The sequence below is a fragment of the Dermacentor albipictus genome, chromosome 1 (genome assembly GCF_038994185.2).
Source record: "Dermacentor albipictus isolate Rhodes 1998 colony chromosome 1, USDA_Dalb.pri_finalv2, whole genome shotgun sequence".
NCBI lineage: Eukaryota > Metazoa > Arthropoda > Arachnida > Ixodida > Ixodidae > Dermacentor > Dermacentor albipictus.
In genome coordinates this window covers 53,702,480-53,723,189 of record NC_091821.1, presented here as the reverse complement: position 1 = coordinate 53,723,189, position 20,710 = coordinate 53,702,480, and the positions used below count along the sequence as shown (strand labels likewise).

The 20,710-nt window shown below is 45.6% G+C and overlaps 1 protein-coding gene across 1 annotated transcript in view; it reads right to left on the bottom strand.

The window, feature by feature from the left end:
- Positions 1–10,214, bottom strand: part of LOC135899341 (uncharacterized) — a 17,163-nt gene extending 6,949 nt beyond the window's left edge. The window contains exon 1 of the mRNA XM_070521107.1: positions 10,123–10,214. The gene's annotated coding sequence lies outside the window, so the exon portion shown is untranslated. The remainder of the gene's footprint in view (positions 1–10,122) is intronic.
- Between the last annotated feature and the right edge of the window lie 10,496 nt (positions 10,215–20,710).

Below are 20,710 nucleotides of genomic sequence, written 5' to 3'. Positions count from 1 at the left end.
GACCGACAGAATGTGTTTGATGCTCAGAGTAATTATGAAAATGGTTACGTTCACATGCGCAGATTCTAACCGCTAATTCATTTTTCTTACGTCCGTCAACATTCTTTGCGTCCGTCAACATTCTTTGAATGAAGGCAAAATTTCTCCGCATTGCCTTAGAGAGAGAGAGAGAGAGAGAGCAAATGATAAATGAAAGGTAGGGAGGTTAACCAGGACTGAGCCCGGTTGGCTACCCTACACTGGGGAAAGGGAAACGGGGACGGAAAGATTAGAGAAAGAATAGAAAGTCCACTGGGGATATCGTTCAGTCACTCAGTCCGGATTACAGACGCTGACTCAATCCTGTATCTTTGAGATATCGCAGCAGCGCTTTTGTGGCCTTTTGTAGCTGCGATATGCGAGGCCATGGTCCCAAGATCTTGTTCAAGGTGAACATTCTTCTATCTAACTGGTTGAGGGCTGTGCAGAGATCTTGTCTTTCATTTTCAAATGATGGGCAGTAGCATAGTAGATGGTCTATAGTTTCTTCGACACCGCAGGCATTGCACTCGGCGCTATCAGCCATTCCAATCAAAAACGTATATGCATTAGGTCGCAGAAAACAGGTACGCCTGGCCACGAAATATTCTTGGGCGCGGCTTCACGGTAATATCGAATTTCCAGGAATCTTTGATGCATTGCCTAGAAGTTTAATTTACCATCTGTGACAGTACTAATTGCAGAAATGCTGCAGTAGTTTTTTACAGACTGGATGCGGAAACTAAGGATACATTAGCTGTCCCGCAGAACCAACGCCCCACAAAATTTTGCGGCGTGGAATTATGACAAAAAAGTAACTCGCATCCATCTCTACGCTAGTCAAAAGGTAAGAAAGGAAAAAAGAAGAGCAGAAGGCGTATAAGAAACTGTAGTAGTGTAAACAAGACAGAAGCTCTCAGGAAGATGGAAGCTTGAAGTTATGAACAGTAGTCAAACATGGAATGTCACTGCAGCCAACATTTTGACAAGGCGACGTTCCCTGACGGTGACGAGACCCCTTGTCGAAGCATTTGATATATAGAGCGACAAGCTGCCGTAGTGGCAGAGACGCAAGTCGAACCGAAGTCCTATCTATATTACACCCGGTACTTTGCTGACTAGCTCATAACTACAATATCGTGTACCAGGTAAGGATTCGCACAGCGGCCGCACATTTATTCAGGCGGAATGCAAAAACCACCATGCTTTGACTGCACGTTACAAAACTGCTCGTTGCCAAAATTAATTTGGAGCCCCCCCCCCCCCCCACTACAGCGTCATTAAAAGCCCGTGTATTGCTTTCGAATTCTAACCCCCTTACCCATCACAATCATAACATTCATCAGTTTCTTGTACGCCCCCTCGAGGAACAGAAGTACCTGCCTGCTACCTACACTTACCCCTGTACAGAGCCTGCCGCCTGCATCAATTATTTAATCTGACCGAATCACCTTAGAGACTTTCTTTTTCATGGATGGATGGATGGATGGATGGATGGATGGATGGATGGATGGATGCTATGTTTCTTTGGAACGGGGAGGTGGGTTGTGCCACCAAGCTCTTGTTATTATATTGCCTAGTGTCCTAGCTATGCTAAGAAAGGAAGAAAAAGGAAAGGGGAAAAACGATGAATTCCCAAAACCAAACTTTCTGAACCCGTATTGCAAAATTTCTTTTTCCACGCCTCCATTGTTTCTCGTTTCCCTACTTTTCTTCCACCAATCTTCCAATCGCCGCTTACTAACCTCTACTCCGGACAAGTTTAATTTCCTCCTGCTCTCGCTGAACCAAGGGCCTCAAGGAGGCCAGAGATGCCTAAATTGGCCGCTGAGCTCATATCTTCATATTCTCATAAAACATGCTCCATTGTTTCCCTAGCTTTACGAGAGCAAGCACATGCTTGTTCTTCCTACTTATATCTCGCTTTATAAGTGCGTGCTCTAAGGCATCTTGATCTCGCTTCGAAAAGTAATGAGCTTCCCTTTGAGTTATCATAAATTGTTTCTTTCCTGATTTCGTTTTTCCCTCTTAAGTAGTTACTCATAGCAGGTTTCCTTTCCGTTGCCGCCACCCATGAGATTATCTCAGCCTCTCTGATTTTCCACTTGATGTTCTTTGTTGTCATGTTCCTCACCATACAGGTCGCATACTTCCTGGTAAGCTTACGACGAAGTGTCTTCTTGACAGAACACTTGTTTCTGTGCTCTGTGAATTTTTGGTGAAATCTTCGCCTTTCGAGGTGCCTCGCCTCCCCGTCTTGCGGCCATAGACGCGGAGCATGCCAGAGGCTCGCCTGGCCAGAAGTCATCACGGCCGTCAACGGCATAGAAGCGAGTTGGCTCCCCCAGTGACAGCGAGGACACCGAGCTGTACTCTATGTCGGAAGACGACTCATCCGACGACGGCTTCATACCCGTCCAGAGTAAGAGGGCGAAGAGAAAGATCGCCAACACAGCGCCGTCACCTCCTACGAGTACAACGACTATGAAGTCAAGGCCCGCGCGCCGGCGACACGTCATCATCTTTATGCCGGAAGAACCGTCAAGCAACCTACGGTTGCTGAACAGGCAAGCCCTATCCATTATTCTGGAATGTGCGGTGTCGGATCAAATTAAAGACATCAGAATAAATTCACGCAAGCATATACTCGCCATTGACATGTACAACGCGAGGGCGCTTGGAAAACTTCAAGAAATCACTGAGCTAGGCGGAATCAAAATGGGCCGCTTCATCCCGATCGACGACACATCCATAGCCGCTGTATTTTACGACAGTGACATTGCCATTCCCAATGATGATTTACCTAGCCTCATCAAGCCGGCAAACGAGGGCACGATCATTACGCAAGTGCGCCGCCTTGGGAATACGCGCTGCGTAAAAGTAATTTTCAAGGGGGATTGTATACCATCTCGCGTTAAAGTCGGGCATTTTCGACATCTGGTTGGACCATTCATCCAGAAGCCGCTTCAATGCCATCAGTGCTTCAGACTAGGCCACGTCAAGGGCGTGTGTCCCAACTCGCTACTGTGTCCCCGTTGCGCTGAAGCTCATGCAGAAGAGACCTGCGGCGCCACAGTTCTGAAGTGCGTCAACTGCAGTGGCCCTCACGCAGCCTCGTCGAAAGACTGTCCCCGCATCAAGAGGGAGAACGCGGTTCTGAAGCAAATGGCCAGAGACAATTCAGCCCACAGGGAGGCAGCCGAAGTAGTCCGGTGTCGGCGTCAACGTCGGCACCATCGTACGTCTTCAAAGAAGGCGCATGCGCGAAGAGATAGTACCCACTCCACTACGGTACCCAATAGTCGCGCCGCGAAAGGGCCTGCCACTTCCACGAGGGAACCAGATAAGACTCTTTCTTTATTGGAATGGCCTACGCTACCGAGCCGCTCCCTTGCGAAGGAACCTTAGAAGGTCGCGGCTCCACCGGAGCCTTCTCCGGCCAAGGATGATTCACCTAAAACAGATCGTCAAGTCAACTCGGTGCTACGTTCCCTCATGGAGGCCATCCGAGTGATTTTAGTGGACATGGGGACACCATCTGCTTGAAGCACGCTTAAAATGCTGGACGCTATAAGCCCAGTGCTTGAATCCCTCAACTAGAAAGATGCCTACCCATACCCGATCCTTCCGAAAAAAAGTCAAGGCAGCGTCCGTCATCCAGTGGAACGCCAGAGGGCTAAAGTCACGAATTTCGGATTTTCTTCAGTTTGTGCACACCAATGTGTTCCCACTCACCGTCATTTGTCAACCCAACTTGTCGAAACCAATCAGACTGCCAGGGTACGAATTTGTCATGTCATCAACAAATAGTGCATGCAGCAAAATCATCGTTTTTGTTCATCGTGAGCTCACCTATGCTTTACAATCAATTGCGCCCCGTGACGACAATCAATATATATGCATCACAGTAAAAAAGAACAAACTCTAGTTTACTCTCATAGGCGTATATATATATCGCCTTCCAGCAATTTAGATACTAAAAGATTCGCGGATATCTTGGGTGTTTGTCCCGCCCCATGGGTAATCATAGCTGATTTCAGTGCACACCATCCAGCATGGGGAAGTACAAGGACAAATGCAAGAGGACGAAGATTAGCAAACATCGCCCACAACTACGGCCTTACTCACCTGAACGACGGTAGCCCCACCTTTCTTCGATGCATGACATACGGCAGCTGCCTCGACCTTGCTTTCGTCTCCAACTCTCTCGCCAGATGTGTGAAGTGATTTCCAAATATTGAGACACATGGGTGTGATCACATTCCCACCTATCTGAACATCAAAGGCTTGTCGTCTAATCAGGTCCACGGAATACTATTCGGACGATTCAATGGGCTAACTTCAAATCTGAGATGGAAGATGCCTGCCGCGAAGATGCCTGTGGGTTAGAGCAAACAATTAAAAATACGATGCAAAACGCCACTCGCATGCTGATGATCTCTTACCCGCAAAACGACTTCGACATAGAATTAGAGCGACTTCGAGCCCTTCGTCGCCGGGCGGAACGTCGATATCGGCGTACAAAATTAATCCATGACCTTAGGTCAGCCAGGAGGATGCAAAAGAAGATTCAGCGTTGAATGGAGAGATTAGCGTCGGAACGTTGGGCAACGTTTTGCCAGACACTCGACCCGCCAAGCCACTGTCTCATATTTGTAAAACGGTGCAAGGTCTGCGTTGCCTTCCGGAACAGCGTTTTCCATTCAAGGCACTCGCGCTTTTCGAAGGGTGGCAAGACATCGATGTCGCAGAACACTTTTGTGCAAGGATGGCAGACCAGGTGACTCGTCCATCTCCTCCAGCCCGAGATGACGTCCCCATTCCCGTGATTGCCGCATGGACCTTCCTTTTACAATGGAGGAGCTCGAGGCGGCACTAGCTTTCTGCACGCGCTCATCATCTCCGGGTACAGATGTTATATCATACCGAGTCTTGTGCTATCTCGGATAATCCGCATGAATAGCATTGTTGAGTCATTACAACACGTCATGGCAGGAGAGAAATGTTCCTGACGAATGGAAAGTAAGCCGCCTGGTGCGACTCTTGAAGCAGGGCAAATCCCCGCTAGAGCTCACCTCTTACCGCCCAATAGCGCTGGCCAGCTGTGTAGGAAAGATAATGGAACGAATGATCCTTGGCAGCTTCGAATAGTACCTTGAACACTACTAGATTTATCCAAATTCCATGGCTGGTTTCCGACGTGACCGCTCTTCCATCGACATTGCAGTTGATCTCGTTTCGTATATCCAGCACGAAAGGTCCCGTAAGCATTTATCTGCAGCTTTATTCTTAGATGTGAAAGGGGCATACGATAACGTATTACGTGAGGCCATTATCGACGATCTTGTGACGGTTAGCCTAGGCGGTCGAGTCTTTTTTGGATTGCAAGTTACCTATCTGCAAGATCATTCTATGTGTTAACTGACGATGGCCCAACTACGCTACGCTATACCAGCAGGGGCGTTCCTCAAGGCGGTGCTCTCAGCCAGACGCTATTCAACCTCGCTCTTATTGGAGTTGCTGCATACTTGTCAACTACCACCAAAATTTCAGTATACGCAGACGACATCTGTGTCTAGACTTCGGCCGTCACACTTCCTCAGATACGTGCACGGCAATAAAGAGCGGCTACTTTGACAGCGAGCTACTTGTGTAAACAAGGTCTCAGCATATCACCAGAAGAATGCGCACTAGTGACATTTACTCGCAAACCAATGACGCCTCATGTCATCTCAATCAATGGGCGGACCATTTCCTATGTCAGAACCTACAGATTTCTTGGCGTAATTGTCGACCGAGACCACTGTTGGAACCCGCACGTCGCCTACATGAAACGGCTCCTGACAGCAACCTCCCAGTTGTTTAAATACATGACAGGAAAGACGCGAGGGATGTCAGGAGACGCAATGCTGAAACTCTACAGAGCTCTCTTTCTCGGCTTTTTAAGATATAGTCTACCTGTACTGAACAGCACCTGCAAGACAAATATTCGTGTTCTGCAGGCTCAAGGCAGCTCAAGCACGCAGAGTTCGCCTTGGTTTGCCCAGATGCACGTCAACAGAGGCAACTATTGCGTTTGCTCGGTACCACCCAACGCAAACCTACATTATGGTGGAAGCCCTGAGAACGCACATCAAACATCTTGTACGTGCCCCCTATCACCACCTTGCAACACTACCTTCAGACAGGCACCAGACATCATTCTCTAAAGCTATCGTCAAGTACAACGACAAACTTCCCTCGGGCTTCACCACTGCATCTAAACCATCGATACCCTCTTGCTGTCTTATCAGCCCCACAGTCCATCTCAGCGTATCAGGAATCGGGAAAAAGTCTTAGCTGTCGTTGCCTGTGCTGAAACAACTGTCTCTGCTTCTTCTGCACGAGAGGTACGTGGACGGTATACGTATCTATATTGATGGCTCCACAAACATCCAGTGTTCGTCCGGAGCTGTGGTCGTCCCAGCAAGAGCTATTACGATAGCTTTAGGACTGATCACCCCACGGCATCGACACCTGCGGAACTAGCGGCTCTTCGCGCTGCACTTTGTTTCGTCATTTGGGAACCAACTCGACAATGCTCAATCTTCAGTGACTCAAAGGCAGCCCTGCAATCGGTGCTATCAGCTCTGCGTCGTGGGCCATTCGAACAGCTCGTGTTCGATATTAGATGCCTACTCCATACGTCACATGAGAAGGGACATCACGTGACGTTTCAGTGGCTGCCAACTCACTGTGGCGTCATAGGAAATGAAGACGCCGATAAAGCCGCTCGGGCAGCTTTTGAAGACGCACAAGAAGAGGCCATACCACTTTCATGGTCCGACGCAGCCAGCATACTTCGAGTGCATGCACGGGAGATCACGCTCTCTCTATGGGGCACACCAAGCAGCCAGACCAACCGGAGCAATCGTCAATACGACCTGCTCCCTTTGATACATCTCTGTATGCCAGCTGGACTCCGCCGAAGTGAGGCCACCCTGCCTTATCGCTTATGGCTAGGGGTGGCCTTCACGAAATCTTGCTCATTTCGCGTTGGAATGGCCGACAACGCTCCCTGCAATGCCTGTCCTTGCGAGGCGACGCTGGAACACATTCTGTGCAACTGTCCTGAATATAATGTTCAGAGACAGTCCCTGGCGTCCGTTCAAGCGCACCTTGGCAATAGACCATTGTGAGTTGCAACGATTTTCATATATCGCCGACAGAAGACATCGCAGCTGAAGGCGACAAAATGACTACTTCGCTTTATGGAGAGGGGCTTGGACAAGCGGCTGTGCCAGTGATGTCACGTGCCGCGCAAGAGTGACGGACTGTAACTGACGGTGTGTGTGCCATGTTATGTGCTCTCTCTATCTCTTCTCCCCATCTTTCATCCCCCCATCCCGCTCCCATGTGTAGGGTAGCAAATAACTTAGGCTAAACTGGTTAACCTCCCTTCCTTTCCTTCTCCACATTTTCCTTCCTTCCTTCCTCTATACTGTGAATCAGTGTTTTTCCTGTACAAATACGTGAAAACTTTCCGAGTCCATTAACTATCTTCCATATTCCTCAGTCGCTGTTCATAATCAATTTTACTGCGAGCTTCTCTCACTTCAAAGCTTCTCCAACCCATATCACCTTGCACAGCTTCATTTGTAGTCTTCCCGTGTGCGCCCTATGCGAGGCGTCCCACTGACTTTTGGTTGCCATCGAATCCTGATTTTACCCGCGATTTCAAGTAAACAAGTGCATTTTCAAATGTAAGTCCTGGAACTATTACACCTTTCCCCATACCCCAGAGCACCTCATACGTTTGTATCCTCATAGGGCTCTGTGTTTCATTGTAGCTGCATTTCTCTTCCCCTTTGCTGTTATTGTTTTTTTCCTGTGTTTCCCGATATCTGTAGCTTTCGTTTATCTATGTAGCAAGGTATTTATGTTCTTTTACCCGAGGTATTTCCTGCCCCTGAATTCACATTGTTCACTGTTTTCATTGCATACCATAACACTGGATTTTCTGACGCTAAATTTCAGATCTAAATACTCGCCTTTCTCCCCACACATATTAGCCAGACGTTGCATATCACCTTGCTTGTTAACTAGCAACGCAATGTCGTCCACATAAAAGTAACCTGAAAGCTGCTGCTCTACTACTGTACCCGCCTGTTTCTATGAGAGATCAAACTAGCGCCCTCTCCATCCTCACCATGTACATCATAAACAGCAGTGGGGATAAAGGGCACCACTGCCTCAGTCCGTTGTTGATGTCAACTTTCTCCGTTCTCCTCATTCCTACCCATTCAACGCAAACGGTATTTTCTAGGTAAATCTCTCTCAAAAGCTGTAGACAATCGTGACCTGAGCCTTCCCCTTTCAGTATATCCCACAAAATGTTGCGGTCTACGTTGTCATACGCTCCTGTAATGTCCAAAAAGGCCACATATAATGGTCTCCTTTCTACTTTGGATATTTCAATACATTGAGTAAGGAAAAATATGTTATCATTCAGACGCCTACATATACTGAAGCCATTATGAAGTTCTCCCAAAATGCCATTATTCTCTGCACATGCTTGCAGCTCTAATTTATTTACCTGCGTTGCTAACCTGTTTATTACCGAGGTAATTGTCAACGGTCTATATGAGTGAATTCTATCTTTCTCCCCTTTAGTTATTTTTTGAATTCATTCTATTTTGTCGCCAACTGACTGTTATTCTCCTATCTTTTAAACCTTTTTCTACTTCTTTCAACAGAGCTCCCTTACTTTTTGGACCTCATTCATTAATCAGCCTAATGGGAACCTCGTCTAACTCTGTGGCTGTGCGCTTAGGAATTTTCTCTTTGGCTTTCTTCCAGTTGAAATTTGTCAGCACGAGCTCTCTTTTCATCTGGTTCTCTTTCATACATTTTTTTTTCTCAAGTAAAACCTCGTCATTGCCTTGGAAAGATTCAGCTGTTATTTTTCGGATGTAATTTAATGCCGCTTCCCCTTCTAGTTTGTTTCTATCTTCGTCTAGGATATGTTGCATTGTTCCAGACTTTCTGCCTAATAATTTTATGTCGTTCCAAAATATTCTAGGTGCGGCCGTCTTTTCCTCACGTATTTCTGAGGACTAACGTTCACTTTCACGTTTTATCTTTGCTTGAAATAGTATTATCACCATAGATTTTTTTCTCCCAGTACATTTCCCATTCACTGGTTACTTCATCCTGTGGCAACTGCGCTTTTTTTGCCTGCCTGTTCTCTCGTGATGCTTTCTGTCGTTCAGCGCTCGCTTCTCGTATCTCCCTTGTTGCGGGTCGACATTAAAGCAATGCTGCGCAGCCCGTTCACTTTGCCGTATTAATCCCGCTAATCCTTCACTTTGGCGTCTCTTGAGTTAGCCCTGTCAGAATGCAGTGTTCTTGCTTTTTCGACGACAAAGGTTAGCCGCCGATAATAACTTGGGACTGTCTGCCGTATGCGCTTCAACGTATTTTTTATTCACTTGTAAAGGGGGGCGCTGAGATCGCAGTGTGTGAAGGTGCGTCTCACTTTGGCCCTTCAATGTTTGTTTATTAAATATTGTGCGGAAATATCATTTAACGTCTGAAAAGACTGAGTAACGACACTGGGAGTACTTCTTTTGAGAGTGGCGTGTTTCTTCACAGCTCTAATTGACGTATTTTTCCGACTGCGAGGACCTTTTTGCCGGTGGCCCGCTGATCTAAGCCCAACCACGCCTACACTCTAAACCCAATAACCTTTACAAAGGTGCACATTTTGTGCACCTTTAACATAAAAGTTACAACAATGTAACCTTTACATTTTTAACCTTTGCAAAGTTTACGAATGAAAAAGTTACTGTTTTGTTTGTACAGGTTACACGTTTTTTTTTGGAATGTAACCTTTGCAAAGGTGTAAAACCTTCATAAAAACATAGGTTACTAATTGCTCGAACACATGTAAACTTTGGACGGCGCAATGCTTCTGGTAAAATCTCTTATTAAAAATGCCCTTGGTGTTTGCTCAGGGTCACAAAATGCAGAACTCCCGCGGACTGCAATTTGACGTGTACAAATAATAACCATCAACAGAAAGGTCTACAGACAAGACAGACAAAGATATTCAAAAATACTCACCGCCTTTATTATCACTGAGGCTAGACATAAATACACAATGTACCTTAACCACAATACCAACGTATACCTCCCACAACGACGCTTACTATTACACAAAGTAGCCGGACTTCCTGAGTCTAGGCTGTATAAAAGAAAACCTACGTTATATAGGTGATGGATATGTGGTCAAGGCACTATACTTGTAAAATCGTTTTATTATGTAGTGAGCAGGTACTAGAGCAGATATCTATCACAATAAGTGCTGCATATAATGCATTATAAGTCTGAGCTCATATTATATCCCAGTTTGCATTGCGAAAAGAGGAACCAGGATGAATACGCCGTGTAATAAAGCAAGATTCTCACATAAAATCCTAATTTCCAAAAAGTCGACAACAGATTGCTCCACTCAGAATATAAATAAAAGTAGACGCTGCTATCATGATGCAAAAATATCCACACAATAAAAAGCCATGCTTAAAAATGACGTGTTTAGGCAGTTTGACTTCTTTATGAAAGCCGCAGTAAACATACAACTGGCATAAAAAGAGACAATGTAATATTGTGACTATAGAGTTTATCCCATTTCTGAAGAGACATTAAAGCAGCCACATGTTGAAAGCTCAAGAATGGTGCTATAAGCTCACAAAACACAAAGACCATCAATAATAATAATATTTGGGGTTTTACGTGCCAAAACCACTTTCTGATTATGAGGCACACCGTAGTGGAGGACTCCGGAAATTTTGACCACCTGGGGTTCTTTAACGTGCGCCTAAATCTAAGCACACGGGTGTTTTCGCATTTCGCCCCCATCGAAATGCGGCCGCCGTGGCCGGGATTCGATCCCGCGACCTCGTGCTCAGCAGCCCAACACCATAGCCACTGAGCAACCACGGCGGGTACAAAGACCATCAAAGCTAGTAGCCAAATACAAAATAAATGGAAGAGGGCCATGATTTTAAACAACTATGCTAAGCTATATGTATGTCAGGTGCCTGCGCTTGCAGTTCCCCGAGTATGAGTTCAGAAAATACAGCATGAATCACCTAGAGCATATCAACATATACCTGCACCTTAAATACCATCGTAAATCTAACACCTCGTATCCGCTAAAGCCAACAAGAGATCAACTTGTAACACAAATAGCATTTCAAGGTTCACAACACTCAATGCAACAAATGGAACAAATACACTCAAGTTCAGAAAAAGACTGAAGCTATCTGTTGAGAACATACTTAAGCATCTTGGGAAGTAAGGTATCTTAGCACATTTGTTTCTTGAACTTAACACAAATTCTTCTTTTTCGAGAGTATGAGAAGATTCTTCAGGCGGTTTGTGAGCAATCCACGAGGCACTGTTGTGTCCGGCAGGGCAATCTTTTGCAGCAGCACAAGCATCGGTGAGAATCCAGGCGGGTACTCAAGGTTTTTGATGTAGTAGATAAGCACACAGAAAATGAGGGCCCACTCTATGTTTCCACTTGTGATCCATATAGCTTCATCATCACTTCAATCATAAACATAAGTGTGTTCAGAGGAGATATACACATGGGGCGCCGTTTGCAGCTTATTAGGCAGAGCAATCTGTGGAATGTCACATTAGAGGCATGAGCAAACATCCATCAAAAAACCATGGTGAAAATGCGCTTCAGAGTGAAATAAAGCCATAGAAAATGCTACGCGACTTTCAGAACATTCATATATTCACTGAAAATGAATTTGAAATCGTGACAAAGCACTTGTTGCCGCACCAACTGATAGATACATGCAACATTATCCTACAGACCTCGTTGATGAGTGCGTCCTTTAATTGGCCTTGTAAATGCTTGCCAACGTCGATGAATGTGCATTCACGTTGCTCTTTGCATGAGAACGCTTCTGCCACTGCTTCTAGTTTTGCCTCTAGCTCACCAATCTTGCATTTAAACCCGAGTTCGACTTCGATGCAGAGCTGGAAAAAGTAGTTATAATGAAGCGGAAGTTGTCAATAATATAAAATGCAAAATTAAACTTCCGATATCCCTCGTGCCATCAGGGTTGAAAGCAATAGGAGTTTTAATTTCAATCACTCCACTAATAGTTGACCTGATGGCAAGTATTCTCTCCACAGTTGATAATTTTATATATCCTGCCATTTTCTACAGTAGAAAATTAGACAAGGCTGTGTTTCAGTGCCCTTCTAACACGGAGACAAAGACATGCACTCAAGATGTTTTCCAACAAGAAATACTCAGGCAAATATTCCCTTGTTATGCACCGATCATTCTTGAATACCACATGGTGACCTATGTGTACGAATGTCCTGCACATCATTACAGCAGATTAAACACTCTTGAAACAAAAATTATGTGTCTATGGTGCGTTTACGTTCAGAAATCACTAAAAAACCTGCACCACTAAACATGCAAAGTGATCGGCGAATAAGGTGCAGAGCTTTGAAAAAAAAAGTTTTACAAGATGTGCACTTTTGTTCAGACCACTAACCTTTCGGGCAACCAGGCTGTGGGCTCTTCTGGGGTACTTTGGTCATTCCAGTAATTGGCTCTATGTGACCAAGGTAGAATGCAATGTAAAAAGCGGGGCAATTTCGCAACAAAGCGCGGAATTCTGCCATGCTATCCAGGGTCGCTTCCGCGGTGGAAGGAAGTGAGCTGCTACAATGGCATGACCACGCTGTGGGGAGAGCGCGGAACTTAAAGGGACACTAAGGACAATATAAAAATTTTTCTGGTTACCGAAATACCATATTAAGCCTTTCATAGCTTTTTTTTTCGCTTGTCCGGAGCCGAAATACGCACTTATTCCTGAGAAATTTTGAAGTTTTCCCAGCCGCTCTGATTCAACCCCAGACTCGCTGGTGATGTCAACCGGAAGAATGACGTATATCATGACGTAAACGCGTTAATTCACGCTAACCGCCCGCACCTTGCACAGCCATCGTATAACTTCTGTCTTCCACCATGGTCATACCGTTCGTGCGGCACTGGCGCCTTAGTCGAGCAGTCTTGCTTTTGTTTTGCATAAAGAATGAACTAGAATGAAGTATACTTACATCGGTTCGGTATACAGCCACTCGAAGATCTTTACTCGTGCCCGGAGTGTGGCGCCGAAAGCTTGCGGAGCAGAAATCAATACACAAGGTGCGAACATACGTGCAGAGTTCTATAAAACAGATCGAATAATACTAATACAGTAGCCGTACATCGAAAACGTGCGCTTTCGTGAACATACAAAAGCATAGACATCACCAGCAGCGCACACGCATGCAATCAGGCAATACCGGCAGTTCATGAAAACTTCTTTGTGGGCGAGTTGGTGCATACTTGATTTGAAAATTATAACAGCGCTAACAAATGCAACTACAAATAAACAAGGACGAGACACAAGCGCTTGTATCTCGTCCTTGTTCCTTTGTAGTTCCATCTGTTAGCGCTGTTATAATTTTCAATACCGGCAGGTGAGGGGCAACGGTTTTACAAAAGTACAATGCGCTTTGTTTTTCTCACAGAAGTTAAAAGTCATCAGGTGTGCTGAAGCCACTAACCTTTCGAGCTGCCAAGCTGAGAACTCTGATTCGGCACTGCGGCAACTACACTCTCTTGTTCTGAACCACCTAGGTAGAACACAAAATAAAACACGCGATGGAATTTCTTCACAGCATAACGAGAAATTCTGTCAGGCTATCCATGTTCGCCGCACGCCGTCGGTGTTACATCGAAGCCTAAGTCGAGCACGTTTACTTAGGTGTTGCATGAAGCATGGACGATGGTTATGTAGTGTCACACTTAAGTTCAATCGTACCCGGTGCACAAACCAATTCATAGGTAGCGAAATTACGCGCAGAGGTCTAGAAATCAAGTTTAAGACACTAGTACCGCAGTCGTACAGTGGAAGCGCGTGAATTTATCACAACACGAAATCTCGCACAACACCACGTGCACACACATGTGAACACGAAATGTATAATTAACTGTGGATTACCACCATACTATTCAGAGAATGCACGCGAGGACACTAAGCACCTGAGGCAGTATTTGGATAGTATAAGTATGTCCCAGAAAAGCAGATATATCTACCCAAAGTGTGGCGAGCTAGGTTATGCACTCGTATAAAACGGGTAAACCTCATTTACGTTAAAAATGCACCCACAAAAACAGCTCTAGAAACGAGCCCGCTTTGTAGAGCAACGCATAGACTCGATTTGAGAAGCATTAAGCTAACGAAGACCTTACACACTGTAAATGCATCTCTGAAACAAAGGGAACTTTCCCAAGTCCATAATTCTGCCATGGGCACTTGGACAGTGGTTGCAATAGTCGCAACGGATCGCGTTCTCTGCTGAGTCTCTGCTGAGCTGAGAAATTAGGAAATTCGCGAGCGCTAGTTGGAATCGATTGGCGCAGGACAGGAGTAGTTGGAGATCGCAGGGAGAGGCCTTCGTCCCGCAGTGGACATGAAACAGGGTGGTGGTGGTGGTGGTGGTGGTGGTGGTGGTGGTGGTGGTGGTGGTGGTGGTGGTGGTGGTGGTGGTGATGATGATGATGATGATGATTATGATGATGATGATGATGATGATGATGACGACGACGACGACGACAGACTTATAGATGAACCTCTGTGTAGTGTTTCATCCCTGACGGTGCCGCAGTGGCAAGAAGTAGCAAATATTGATCTAGATACTTTAATGTATCAGCATCAAGCGACCTAAAAATACTTGCAACTGGTACGCAAAAACACATCCATGACTATTTTTGAGACCTCTGCGTTCAAATAGGTCAGCAAAGGGGCGTGAGCTCCTATAGATAGGAGAATATATGTCGGAACATAAGAAAGAAAGGAAGACAAACTGAAACGCGACATGCGCTGGAAGCTTTGAAAAGTAGAATCTCATGAATGTGGCCTTTCATATTGAGCAATGCGTGCCTAATCTCGAAAAAAACAGTCCAACCCTGAGTCCTGGCCATCGTTATAGAGGTGTTCTTGCATCAGGTATAATTATTTGCAGAGAAAGCAATAGATGTTTAATTGCAATTGAGATTGCTTTCTAGACACACCTGACTCTGACACGTGTACCTTGAAATAAGTCATTGATCACCACACTTCGCAAGGATCAGCGATTGTGCTATCCCTATTGCACTTTCTATTTGTTAATATTCGAGTAGGTCGAAGTGGAAGAGCAAGTCCACCATCACCGAAATGAATATCGCGGGGAATAAAACGATGCTTTCCGAATACGACCGGTATTTAAGAGATGGGCTCAGAATTTGGTGGACACCGATACAAAAACACCAGTAAAAAAATGTCATATGCTGTAAGGTCTAAACACAATTGTCACGCTGTAGTGACGGTAAAGATACAGGAAGTGAAACGACATGATTGCAAACAGCAAACTCTCATTCCGGCCAATCTGCACCCTGAAAACTTGAATAAAACGCCGCGTTGACTCAGTAGTTATGGGGGTGTGCTGCTGGCCACAATGACGCACGTTCAGCTCCCGGCTGCAGCAGGGGCGTCTCGGTGGGGGCGAAATACAAAAAGGCTCGTACACATATATTTCGGTGCAAGTAGTAAGATTCAGATAAGAGTTCTGGTAAAGTGGTTGGAAGCACGTGCTTACTGCTGCTCCATTTCATTTATATACGGGGTAACGCTTTCTGAATGAGGACATTGACTCGGAAACATAAATAACATAAAATGCACAGTACATTGAAGTAAAGTTGCATGAAGCGAAAACATTTCGTGCCGTCAATAATTGCCTCTATGCATTACTTAGAGAAGTCCATGGTGCAATAATACTCCCTAAAGAGAGTGCTTAACACACGGTTCTCGCCTCTGCCGGTCATAAAGATGGCAAGTTAATAGCACATGTGATAGCTCCTCATGTGGTTCACCGCAAGCACATGATGCTTATGCAGTGCACCTTATTTTATGAATTAAATGTATGGGTAAAAGAACTAAAGTGGTCAACATAATGCGGAGCCGTCCATTACAGCGTCTCTCTAACCCACTGTACAGTTTCAAGACATTAAACCCAACAATTTAAAACTTGAATACACCTCCGCGGTGGCAACAGCCCAAGGCTCGTTCGTCGGGCTTCAAGTCGAACGACTCGGCTATTATGCTATCCCTTCTTCATAGTGGCGTTATCGTGCAATGTATATTACCTTGAGATAACCGTCTATAAGTTCATGAACGTGTTGTACAATTGAAGCGTTCTCGCGTGTAGACTCCGATACGATGCGCCCGTCTTTCTACATGTGGCTACCACATTCGACAAGGGGGTAGTTTCGGCGAGTTGGTGCGGTATTTTGATTTTACGCCAGCGAAAAACTTAAACACAACCCACAAACGCATCTGTATTGTCCTTTTCTGTTTGTTGTTTACATACATTCAAAATGCAGCATTAGAGACGCACGAGCAGTCAATATCGCAAGCGCATCTCTCCCGACGGCTAAATGTGATAACACGTGTAAATATTAAGGTGACAATGCGTACGCGACATTATGCAGAAATGTCAAATGCAGTCTGCAGAGTTTCAAAGCATAGTCGAACAAAAATGCATGTATTTCGACGAGATGCATTTGTTTATTTCTTGAAACGAATTTTTGCTGCATTCACATGAATAACTTTTCAACCCCCGAATTATTCATTTCTTACACGATTTTAGTAGCCTTCTTTTCGTCCATGGACATCTCAACGTCACGTTCCTTACTAGACACTGGCAATGTTACCTGTCTGTGCAGTGAAGAAAGCTTCAACGCACGCGAATCGAATTCAGTCCTTTAATCGCAGGGTATCTGCCCTGTTCGTAGCATTGTTTTTAAGTTCGACGATTTATTTCTTAATTTCCGCGGTTGTCACTCATTGTTGCCAATTTTCTTCCTGGTTGGTTTGCTGTGCAGTGGCAAGGGGAGGGGGGAGGGCGTCTTATCGAAGCTTGGACCAGGCGTAAGCAGAACGTTAATATTTTCCGGCCTACTTTCATAATTCACAAATTCAGAGAAACAAATAAAAAAGGGAAGAGAATGGAAAGGCGAGAAGGTTATTACGTTCCATCAGTCGTCGCGCAGCAGCTCTTGTCGTGAGAAACAGACTCCTCGTTGAGCAAGCCGCTCGGCGTGAATGGGCATTTGTGGCCCCCGGAGACGGAACACAAACAGCCACCACGATGTTCGCCATTCTCGCTGGCTGCAGCGACGGTGGCAGGGCTGACGCGTAAACTTTCCAGAACAGGTGCGGATCAACGTTGCGAGGAGTGCAAAGTGTTTTAGAGAACCAAACGTTATACGCTTCATTAAACATTGAGCGCGTTGCAAAACACGTATTCGCTTGCACAGCGGAAATTTTATGGCGTTTCCTAGACATTTTTCTATAACAATACTTATTTTCTCTGTGGCACGAACGGGCACGGTTGTTGTTGTTGCATCAAAACACTGCTCGTACCCACGAGGGAGATTGGCCACACTGGATGGGATGAAACGTACAATCAACATGCCAAAAGGGGCACTGTTTCTAGTATGGTATTTGCCAAACTTGTTGTTGTTGTTGTTGTTGTTGTAGTTGTTGTGTGTTTAAAGCATGGCACGTACCCTCTGTGGGGGATAGGCGAAGAATCAGGTAGTTTTATATTCAGTTAATAGCTAATACTAAAGCATTTAATACGAAGGTGTGACTGCGAAACAAATTTTTTTTTGTGTAATTGAGCAGTGAGACCAGATAAATGGACGGTGAAATTTAAAATAAAAATTACATGATTTATTGCAACACTTCGAATGATAGTAGTTTAACATATTTAATCATTACATTAGGAATAGTAAGAGAAATAGGAGTTAGTACTGTATGCGTCTTGTTGCATGGATGAAAGCATTCACTGCGTCTGATAAGTCTATGTGACTAAAAGCCAGTACCATGGCACCTAATGTCAAACCAAGGTCACCAAGCAGCTCTTCAAGAAGTATTTTTCTTTGTAGCATAAACCGACCACAGCGTAAAAATAATGGGCGATAAGCTGCAGCACCATGGCGCTGCAATACACACCAGCGCTAACTGACGAGCGAATTCTTTATTAAGAACGTGCATACATGTCTATAGAAAATAAAGGTGTACCACTGCGCATGACCAAACAAGAATGAGACACCGATTAGATTTCCCCAGAATTAGTGCGCTTGTTAAGATACGTTAGTTCTCCCTCAGTTAAGGCCAAAGACGAAGTGCTGACGCTACAGGCACCATTCGCTGCGATAGCAGCAGCCTCAAATATTTCGCGTGCACAAGAGTCATTGTAGCATTTGCGGATCGCGTACCGTGAAAAATCAGGCCCCTTAGTACGGCACACATCGCATTTACTGTAGTGTAAGGCCAAGTTGCTGCCTGTTCGGAGCGAAGCCTACAGGCGTGCTCTCTTAAACAATTGCCCTCGGACAAGCTGTGTCTAGGTGTCGGTCAAGTGCCTTTAGGGTGGCACTTGTAGCAGGTGACCGCGGTTACAGGAGTGAAGTAGCATCATACTCCCGCAAATCGTTAGCTACACCACCGACTTCCATGCTGGTGTTGTTTGGTTGCTCGCTGTTGACGTTGTTGAAGGTGTTACTGGGTGAGTGCTTCTTGAAATGAGACTGTTTAGCCAACACATGCTCTGTTAGAGCGCTTGCCAGTAAGCGCTTTATGGACTAGTACTTGGTCACAGTGCATAGTACACATTTAGCGTCAGCGGGGGGTCGGCCAGAGCGCTTGTTCTCCTATGTTTGGCTCCGCTGACGTGTGCAGCAGATTCTGGGTAGTTCGGAGCTGGCAGGACAAGCAAGGCCGGAATGCAGCCGCCGGTATCCTCCTTGCCGTTTGCCAGGACGCCATGCCCACGTGTCGTGGTCCCCAATCCACTCGCACTACCCAGCCTTGAGGAGCCTGCTGCTCCAGATCTTTATGTCCCCGAATATATACGGTTCCAAAGCCCAGCGTGCCCATGAGTCCCTTCGCGGCGTCTCTCCTGTCAGTAAAGACGATCACCTTAACCCCGGCTTACGTAGGTGTTCTGGCCTTTTCGAGAACGCTGCGAGAACTGCAAGCAGCTCAGGTTGACCTGAACTGGGTACATGGCCGAGACCGCACTGGTGCGTGATTTTCCGGTGGCCGGGGGGAGTCATTAGTGCCAGCTTATCACGTGGCGTGTGATCGGCTCCTTGACAGCACCCGTGAGAACCACGTTATCAGTGCTGCTCATGTGTAATTGAGGCCGTCACTCGGCGCAGATAGGTGTGTTCTTGTTTGAACACCTGCGCGTCAGGGGCTTCGGTATTCTTAGCAGGACATCCGTCCATGGTTCAAGGAGTCTCGGAATTGGCTGACGATTAGGTGGTCGGCATCTGGTGTACTGTTGTGGCCAAGGCGCCCAGAAATAAAGCAAGAAGTCTACAGCCAGCCTGCGCGTTCCGCCTCCACACTTGATGGCCTCGTTGCATGACTCGATGATTGCCTTGAGTAGAAAAACGGCAGATTGGGCGAGTTGGTGGTTTCCCATAATGCTTAAAAACAGCGCTAAAAACGAGCACCGGACAACAGAATAGAGGATGGGACACACACGGCGCTGACTTACAACTCCGTTTATTGGAAAAAAACATCATGGCTTTTTAAAGCCTTACATCGAGTGTACGCGCATGCTCGATGTGAATAAAAGCACTTGTCATTTCCAACACATTTCCTCCGTTGTTCACCTCGATTCAGCAAGCCCATTTCTTTCAAAGATAAGGTTACGGAAGGCTAACTAACACACCCACTACCTTTTCACATTATGTGAAATGCTTCCGCCACTTCGCTTGCAATGCTATCATTTGGCACAAACAGGATTTTTGTGTCATCAAAGAAGTGTTTACACTCGCATTCGAAGCAGTGCTTTCCAAGGTTTGTAGATTTCTTGTCTAAAGAATTCTGGTGCTCCGATAGCCTTAGGTTAATGCATCGGCCTGTCTGCCCTATGTACGAAAGGCCGCATATGTCAAAGGGATTTGGTAAACAACAGCACTCTTACAGGGCACGAGTTTTCCCCGTGGTTTATTTTACAGCCTGTGTTCTTTCCTATTCTTTCTCTTTCTTTGGACAGTTATTCCTACCTTACCAACTTTATTAGGCGCTGAAAACAAAACTTCGACACCATATCTGACCCCTTACTTTTTTATCTCTGTGTGAGAGTGAATGAACTTACGGTATTACCGCTGCTTTTTTACTCCTTTCGACCACGCTACTTACTAAGCTGCACCAAGTCGCATTTGGAGTGCTTTAACTTGAAAATTTTGCCTGTACATGAGACAAGGACCGAGTCCTTGAAACCGGCCTCCCTGAATCGATGTACCTGTATCTCGAGACTACTGCTCATCTTAAGACGAAAAGACTTCTTGACTGTCATACCCATGCAGCCGGCTACTACCACATTTTTGACACGTTTTGGGGGGCATGACCTGTAGTTCAACAGGGGATTCTTGCTCCTAGAGGAGTACTGCCAACACAAGGGTTCTTGTTCGAGGGTTAGCTTTAAATCTAATTATTGCAGAATGCTATGTTTCCGGACTTCATGTGTGAATTTTAGTCCGGAACCGTTTTGTTTAAAAACATCG